General features: G+C 57.2%; 1 long non-coding RNA gene across 1 annotated transcript; it reads left to right on the top strand.

Moving 5' to 3' along the window:
- Positions 1 to 3,259: 3,259 nt before the first annotated feature.
- On the top strand, positions 3,260 to 6,401 carry LOC123593228. The gene is made up of 2 exons (XR_006710201.1): positions 3,260 to 4,019; positions 4,600 to 6,401. It is a non-coding gene; the product is annotated as an uncharacterized LOC123593228 (long non-coding RNA).
- Positions 6,402 to 9,139: the final 2,738 nt, after the last annotated feature.

The raw sequence follows: 9,139 nt of genomic DNA, 5'->3' as shown, positions 1-9,139 counted from the left end.
ATCCCCCCACAGGCCGGTTACCGCCTTCAGCTTACAGTGAGCGCCGCGCTGAGGCTCAGGGAAGCGGGGCCGGCATGCCTGAGGCCACAGAGCCTGGGGCTCTGGTCCAGACACGCCTGCAAAGCAGGACTGGACTTGGTGACCCACTGTTCACCCTGTGGGCTGTTTCGGCCCCTTCAATCCCATGGCTTAACCGTTCCGAGCATCGGGATTCAGCAGACGTAAGAGGGCACTTTGCTTTCTCCACTTCTCCATGGTTCTTTAAGATCAGTCCAGGCCCCATCTCCTCCAGGAGACGATGGAGGTCCTTGACCCCCTCCAGGCTGGGTTCAGACCAACTCCAAGAAACAGGATTCCTCCCTCTCCCTCAGGAGCCCAAGAACGAACTGATCTCACCTGCACTCGGTCGGTGCAGTATGAGGACAGCATCCGGGACCCCGCCAGCCACTGCTGCGGCTACCCCACACCAGCCGACACCATGAGACGGGCAGAGAGAAAAAAACGGCAGGGAAGAAGCCAACCCAGAGCCTCACCGTCGTGGGCGCCTGGATCAAATCACGCCTGAAACCCACCACCGCCTCTGCATTGTTCTATCACACGGGCCCACAACTCCGATTTTGATGGGATTTTCTATCTGTCGTATCTAAGAGAGTTCAAACAGCTACAGAAATTCACCAAATGCGGACAGTAGCTATTTCTGGGGGGGGGGGGGGGTGCAAATCATGAGCGAGGTTTCTCATTCTCTACTGTACGTGCTTTATAGCGTCCGCAGTTTTCACAATAGCTTGCTGCAAAGTCAATGTTAGCATTTCCACCTGGAGCAAACAAGTTGGCTCTGAGCTCGTGGCTTAAAGAATTGGGTGGGTGAAGGTGTCAGTAAGAGAAGAGGGAACTGGGGGGAGAGAGAGGGGTTTGGACGTGGGGCATAGGGGGCCTTTTTGGAGCCCCCGCCGTGGGGACTTTCGGGGGCTGGTGCTCAGGAGGGAGAAAGTGGGGTGAAGGAAAGTCAAGGTTGGGGGCCAGGTGGCAGGGCTGAGAAAGGTCACACACAGCAGCCCACGGCCAAGGCCCTCCTCACCACTGGCTCTCCCCAAATCCTCCCCTCGGGGGCTGTCGCAGTGCCTCAAATACCCCCACTGTTAGAACTGATGAGTAAAGCCAGCTGTGAGTGGCAGAAACCATCAAGTCAAGCCGTACGTTTGTTGGAAGCAGCCTTGCAGCCACCTCCTATTAGCAAGGTGGCAGGGACCCCTCGGATCCAGTTGACAAGTTGATTCCTCAAGCCCGAGTCAAGGCTCTGAGGGTGGATATAAATCACAGCAACAACATGCGTCCATCGGAGGCTTTCACTGCTCAGAATGGAATCCCGCCCACGGTCTGCTTTGTTCTCATGCCTCCAGACCTGGTCCCCTTCCCTCCTTCCTCCCTTCCTTTCTCTTTCTTTTCTTTTTCTTTTTCTTTCTTTTTCTTTTTCTTTCTTTGTTTCTTTCCTTCTTTCTCTTTCTTTCTTTCTCTTTCTTTCTTCCTTCCTTCCTCCCTTCCTTTCCCTTTCTTTTTCTTTCTCTTTCTTTCTTTCTTTCTTTCTTCTGTTCTTTTCTTTCTTTCATTTAAAAAAAATTTTTTTCAATGTTTATTTATTTTTGAGGGGGTGGGGAGAGGGAGACATAGCGTGAGCAGGTGAAAGGCAGAGAGACCGAGAGGGAGACACGGAATCGGAAGCAGGCTCCAGGCTCCGAGCTGTCAGCACAGAGCCGGACGCGGGGCTCGAACCCACGAACCGTGAGATCATGACCTGAGCCGAAGTCGGATGCTCAACCGATGGAGCCCCCCAGGCGCCCCGACCTGGTCCCCTTTCTATTGCCTCCTGCAGGTGCCTCCTGCCACAGCAGGGGTTGGGACAGGGACCAGGGAGGTGGGGCTGAAAAGGCCCCTTGAAGGAGTGAGGGGAGGGACCCTAGGCGGGGGAAGCTTCTGCCCAATCCCCACATCGGCCCTGCTGCATTGATCATTACCTTGAACCCTCAAATATCCTATTGTGAGCCCATTTTACAAGCCAGGAAATGGAGGTTCAGAAAGGTTAAGTAATTTCCCCAAGGTCCCTAACTTAGTGAGGAACGGAGGTCTCTGGCCCACTGGAGCCCAGAGCCTGTGCAAAGGCCCTGAGGTGGGACCCAGGAACGGGAGGCACCAAAACACCTGTAAGGAGGCTGTGGCCTGAGGGGAAGTGGAAGAGGTCCTTCTCGGCTTCAGCCAAATCTTACTTTCTCAAGCCAAAGGCTGGGGCCTGCACAGGATGTGGCTTCGGGCTCAACGGAGCAAGGCTCCCTCCAACCTGGCCTCGGTTTCCTACTTGGGGAGTGAGGGGGACTTGTTTTCTCAACGACCCAAAAAACAGAGAAGTAGGAGGAGGCGGAGAGGGTATCCCTGCTCATGGGCCTTTTCTCCTGTCACCCGGGACCCACATCTCCCGGAGCCACGCGGCCTGGGGGGGGGGGGGGCAAGCGAGGGTGTCATCGGGGCGAAGTTACAGGCAGGGAGCGCCCGATCTTAGGCTCCTCCAGGGCGCAGGGTGGCTGGGCAGTGTCGCGCCTGACACCAGGGTTTCGGGGACCCCCCCCCCCCCCGAGCGCGGTTCCCGCGGGCCCTGCGCGATGGGAGGGAGCGGGCGCGCGCGCGGACACACGCGCGCGCGGGGGTGGGGACACACTCACGCGCACGCGCGCTCCCGGAGCGGGCGGAGGAGCCGAAAGGAACCAAGAAGTGAAAGTGAGCAACCTCTAGTGAAAGAAAAAGACATGCACAGACAGCCCGGGAATTGCTGCGGGCGCGGCGAGGCGGGCACGCCCGGGCGGCACACGCGGCGCGCTCCCGGCTGCAGGGCGCGTAATCGGCGGCCCCCCGCGGGCTGTCACTAGGCTCGCGGGCGTCTCCCAGGCCCTGCGGCGACAAGGCTGCCGCTTCCCCCGGTTCCTGCCCGCCCCCGCCTCTTCGGGCCCCGGCCCCTGGCCCCTGGTGCCCGGCCCGGTGGGTCGTGCTGCCCAGCCTGGGCTTTAACCTTGCGCCCTTTGGGTCCCTCGGCCCCTCCTCTCCCGGTGCGTCTGCACGACCTGTCCCTTCCCAGCGGCTCCCAGCAGCACCAACGACCCTGCGCTGGTCGTTGGTCGTTGCTCAGGTGGCCTTGGCAAGAGGCGTCTCCCAGAGAAGGAACCTTCTGGGAGGCCCACGGCCACCTGCGGATAGAAGAGCTCCCCGGCAGCGGCCCCGGGGCCTCGGAAGGCCCCCTCCCCCATCCCTTCCTTCCCAGAACCAGCTTTTCCAGCTCGGCCGCACAGTCAGGTTTCTGGCGGGTGTGGATTGTTTTCTGCCCCTGGGGCCTGGGTGGGAAGCGGGAAGACCGAGAAGCTGGTGGCCCACGCAGTCTTCTGCCATTGTCGCACCCCCTGCGGCCTGCAGCGGCACCCCCGGGACCCTCGCAGCTGAAATACAGAAACCAGGCCCTGCCTGAACAAAAAAAAAAAGGCACTGGCTGCCGGGACTCATGAGTAGGGCCTTCTGCACAAACATCAGGTAGAAGCCACGAATAGTATTGCGAGGGTTGCTGAAATTTGATGCTCTTGGTGGGTTGTGAACAGCCCCAAAGCTTCTGGAGACACGGGGAAGGGCGTGGCTCCTTCCCGGTGGTGAGCGAATTGGTGAGAGTTGGAAGGCCCATCCCAGACCTTGTGCCCCACTCAACTAGGATGCGGAGAGACATTACCTGGTGCCAGCCTAACGCGAGAAAGAGAAGTAAACAATCACACTGTGCTGTGTGATGAGAGCTCTCGAGCTCCAGAAAAGGCCTGAGCCAGCGGGCATCTCAGAGGAGGTGACTGAGGGACTGAGAAGGTATCCCCTGCATCCACAGGGATGTGGGGGGCAGGGCGGGCTCAGGGCGCTGCCGACCCTGGGGGTCCCCACCCCCGGGCTCTGCAGACTGCCAGGTGCCAGAAAGCCTGAGATCCCAAGCCATCGAAATGAAGGTGAGGATCCCTCGGAGACTTGGGGCTGCCTCTCATCCTAAAGTTGGAGAAACTGGGGGTCTGAGAGACGGAGCGAGCTCTCCCAGGTCACCGAGCTCGCTAGAATTTGGGCCCTTGCATCCAGTAAGCGCTAAATAAATGGGACGTGAGGATTGGAATCCGGGCAGCCAGGTCAAGGTCCACCGCCCCTCTCCTCCCTGGCTTCCTACGGATCCTTCCCTGAATACCTTCCACTGCTGCTTAAGACACGGAGAGCCCTGTAAACAAAAGCGTTAAGATAATTTTAGCTATGGTTAAGTGCTGTGACAGTGAGTGACCCAGGAATTCTTGAGAGAGCATAGATAGCAAGGGCCTGTCTGATGAGGGTGCCTCTGAGCTGAAGGACAAGCGGGGGACCAGCCATAAGACGATCTGGGGACAAGCAGCAGATGCAAAGGCCCTGAGGCAGGAACACGCCTGGTGTGTAAGAAGAAGGAAAGACGGCCAGCCCTGTGGCTGGAGCAGAGCGGGGGCAGGGAGGGAGGTAGGGTGCAGGCCACAGAGAGGAGTTTGGGTCTGATTTCAAATGCATACCTCGCAGGCAACAGCCGTGGAGAGGTCAAGGACAACTGCACTGGAAGAGTGAACGCCCTGACCACAGCGGGCCAGAGAAGCAGCTCCGGGATCAGCACCTGGACTGAACACTGCTCATCACACCCCTGACTCCTTCCTTCGGCCGCGGCATTTTCTGGAGGGCCCCGCAGTCATCCAACCCCGGCCAGGATGCCGCTTTGGCTTGCAGAACCTCCGTAACCCCGTGTCCTCTGGATCACCCTGGGGCCCTGCCCAGCAACCCCCCCCCCACCCCCCCCAGGACGGTCGTCACCTTCACTGCGGTTGGAAGCGCCACGGTGGTGGGCGACATCTGGTGCGCACTCACCACGTAGGAGGTGCTGGCCTCGCCCTTTGGGTGTGTCTGTGAGCTCCGTGCCCACTTTACAGACAGGAAGACCGAGAGAGGCAGAGGCATCCGTCTAGGATGGCGGCTTGACGCGCCCTTGAGTCGGATTCAGGCTCCGGGGAAAAGTCTGGGCCCTGAGTGTGGCGGGCTGGAATGTCCGAACCGAAGCCCGGCTGAGGCTGGAGTCTTTGGTGGGGGGGGGGGCCCTTGGCGGGGCTGGGGAGGCGGGGACGGGGCTGGGAGGTCGCGGAAAGCCAGGGGCCGGAAGGCAGCCTGCAGGCCGAGGAGAGAGGGCAGACGTGGGAGGAGGACGCGCGGACCCCTCCGCCCCTGAGCAGGACGTGGCGCGCACACGCTCGTGCACACGTGGCGCACGCGCACCGGCACGCGCCCAGGCAGCGCCCCCCCACCCCGCCCCGGGACCTGCACACACACGCATGACGCACACATCCAGGCACGGCCCGTGCGATGCACACACGCGCACGCACAGCCGTGCACGCGTGCACGCAAATGCACATGCGCAGGGGCGCGAACACGCCACATGCTCGCGGAACCTCAGAACAGACCATCTGCCCATCTCTCTCCTTAGCAATTATCATGGTGCATTCATTCATGCAACGAGCATATGTTGAGCCATTTTCGGTGCCTGGCCGGGGGCGGGGACGGGGTGGGGAGGGGAGAGTGGTCCCTGCAGCCCCAGCTGAGAGGACCCAGAGAGGACCCACAGTCCCGACCCGACTGTCCCCCTGGCCGGCCTGAAGGCAGGGGTGGGGGTGTGCTGAACCGGACCGGCCAGCCTCGGGCCCAGGAGGGCCCCGCACTGACTCCCGGCCCCCATGGGAACTCCCAAGGGTGGGGCCCTCAGCACCCAGCTAGGGGAAGGAGGGGAGATCAGGGGAGGGGCCACAAGAAATACCCTAACTCTCCCCATCTTCCTCCCCTCCCCCTCTCTCCTTCCCTCTGCCTAATCCCCTCTTCCCCCAGCCTCTCCCTCCCTCCCTCCCTCCTTCTCACAAATGCATCCCTCAGTTTCCCTATCTGGGCAATGGGCACGTGCCAGCGCCTTCCTCACTGAGCTGCGAGGGGAATGCTTCACAGAAGGGGCTTGGGCCGCTGCCCTTCCTCTAGGCAAGGATCAGCCTGTGCCCCGAGTGTGGCAGCAGGACCCCCGCACCCTACCCTGCGCGCTTTTGCGCCCCATCCCCCTCCACACACACACACACACTTGGCCACGTTGCACAGCCTGGCTAGTCGCACCCTCCCCCGCCTCAGTGGAGCTCCCCCTCAAGTCCCGGGCAGTGACAAGTGCGAGGCCCGCGGACCCCCCCTGACCCTGGCTGCAGGGCTCTGCTCATTGATCCAAAGCAGCTCTTTCCTTTCCCTCAGGCGCTTCTCTGAAGGATGGAAAAATCGATGCCCGCAGAAGAGCGGGTGCAGGGAAGGTAGGAGGGCGGCGCCGGGGAGAAGGCCAAGGGCAGGGGGGCAGTCAGGCGCCCGGGGTCCCACCCGCTGGGGCGCTGTTCCCCATCTCCCAGAACGGACTCCGGGGGCGGGCGTGGCCAGCACAGGCAGGAGTGGCGTGGTTCTGTTTTGTGATACTTGGTCCCGATTACAAAAGCTCCACGTATCCGTCGTAGAAAATAAAAATCAGCAAATCCCTCCCCAGAGGTAGCCTCCCTGTTTAGCGCACGTAGTAAATCCTTCCAGCCTTTTTTCTCTGCACCTCGCGTGCACTTCTTATGTTTGCCAAACCGGGCTGTGTTCCAACTGCAGGTTTTCACCAGAAGGGGCCTCGATGAGGGGCGCCTGGGGTGGCTCAGGTGGTTAAGTGTTTGACTTCAGCTCGGGTCATGATCTCGCGGTTCGTGAGTTCCAGCCCCGCGTCGGGCTCTGTGCTGGCTGACTGCTCCGAGCCTGGAGTCTGCTTTGGATTCTGTGTCTCCCTCTCTCTCTCTCTGCCCCTCCACCGCTCACGCTCTGTCTCTCTCTCTGTCTCTCTCTCTCTCTCAAAAATAAAGATTAAAAAAAAAAAGAAGAAGAGGCTTCGATGAATATCCTTGCCAAGAAATCCTCAACAAATCTGCAGTTATTAATTCTGAGTAATTTCTAGGAGGCAAGTTATACACGTTTCAGGACCAGTATGTTCCACATTTGCCCAACTGCCCTCCAGAAACCTTCTGGCGACTCTCTGGGTGAGTTTCCTAGGGTAACAAATTGCCACCAACTTGGTGGCTTGGAATAACAGAAGTGTATTCTGTCTGCCCTCTCCCCCACAGTTCTGGGGGCCAGAAGTTCAAAATCGGGTGTCAGTAGGCAGAGCCTTGCTCCCCGCTGAGGACTCCAGGGGAGGGTCCTTCCTGCCCCATCCTGCCCTTCTCACCATGTGTCTCTTACAAGGACACTGTCCTCTACTCCAGCGTGATCTCCTCATCTCGGGATCTTTCACTTAATTACATTGGCAAAGACCCTTTTTCCAAGTAAGATAACATTCCCAGTTCTGGGGATTAGGACACACTCATACCTTTTTGGGAAGCTACCATTCAACCAACTACCGATCGTGTGGAATTGCTTTTCCTCTTACCACACGAGACCTTCTCATCTTTTTGAAACGTTTGGCCAATTTAACAGGGTCAAAACCAATACCTTATTTAAAAAAAATTTTTTTTTTCAACGTTTATTTATTTTTGGGACAGAGAGAGACAGAGCATGAACGGGGGAGGGGCAGAGAGAGAGGGAGACACAGAATCGGAAACAGGCTCCAGGCTCTGAGCCATCAGCCCAGAGCCTGACGCGGGGCTCGAACTCACGGACCACGAGATCGTGACCTGGCTGAAGTCGGACGCTTAACCGACTGCGCCACCCAGGCGCCCCAACCAATACCTGATTTTAAAGTGTCCTTCTTTCGCTATTAACGGGGAGGAACGAATTTTCAGATGCTTTTGTTGGTCATTTGTGTGTCTTCTTTTCTTACGGATTCACGTCCTTTGCCCAATTCCCTTTTGGGTGTTAATGGTGAAAGAACAAATTTGCCACCTCAAGCTGTCTTTCAGCGAAACTACCTTTCAAGACTAAGAGTGAAATACAGTTCAGACAAAGACTGAGAAACTTTACCTAACACAGAGCTTTGCTGTAAGAACCAACGAAAGATTGCCTAAGGTAGAATCTTAGTCGTCTAGGACACCGTCTAGGACGGGGGGTAGAGAATATTGATTTAGATTGCGTTAAGTCAGTTAGGCGTGATAGAAATTTATAGATAGCCTCTAACAGGCAGCAGTGGAATGTATAACTCTCAAACCGGTACAGGGAAAAGGGCAATAAAGAAAACACGATCACTTCAACAGGAAGCAAAAAAGAGGAAGGAGGGAAGAACGCTATTGATTTTTGTGTTTTTCTTTTATAACCGACCACTCTTGTAGGATTATTTGTTGTTATTTAATAACAATTGGTAGGACTATCTGCTCCCCGAGGGTTTTCGAGTATTACACGATCCACAAATAAGGATAATTTTGTCTCCTTTTTAGTTACCGTTCTTTAATTTATATTTCGTGTCTTATTGCATTGTCTGGAAGCTTTGGAGCCATGTAAACCTGAGGCGTGAAGCATCCTTGCCTTATTCTGGCCATTGCTAAGAATGCTCCTGGTACTTTGCGGTTAAGCGTGCTGTCGACTCTTGGCATGAGGCAGACATCCTTTGCCATCGAATTGGTCAGGACAAGTCAGATGAGGCTGCGATAACAAAAAAATGCCACAATCTCATGGTTTGAGAGGGATTTATTTCTTGTTCGCGTTAAGTCAGCCGCAGATCCAGGCAACTTACAGCTGAGATTGGCTCAGCACCTCGTCAGATGCTCACATGCTTGCTGCGGCAAGAGAAAGAGAATCGGAGAGTTCTGTACCAGCAATTAAGTGCTTCTGCCTGGCAATGACACCCATCGCTTCAGCACGTGGCCCTGCCTCAGCCCACTGGAAAGTGCAATCCCAGCCCGGAAGGAAGACTGGAAAGATGGGCAAGCATTGTAGATGTCACCATAAGCCCATTAAGAAAGCATCCTTTCGTTGCTGATGTTATCCTGGGGACCCTAAAAGTTGATTTGAAAAACCATGAGGTCTTGGCCGTGGGCTGAGCAGCACAGGAGGCTGGCGAAGAGAGAACGGTGAAGTCACGCGTTCACAGCCCCTG

The sequence above is a fragment of the Leopardus geoffroyi genome, chromosome D4 (genome assembly GCF_018350155.1).
Source record: "Leopardus geoffroyi isolate Oge1 chromosome D4, O.geoffroyi_Oge1_pat1.0, whole genome shotgun sequence".
Lineage (NCBI taxonomy): Eukaryota > Metazoa > Chordata > Mammalia > Carnivora > Felidae > Leopardus > Leopardus geoffroyi.
The sequence above is the reverse complement of the archived record's forward strand: the minus strand, read 5'-3'. Positions and strand labels throughout refer to the sequence as shown.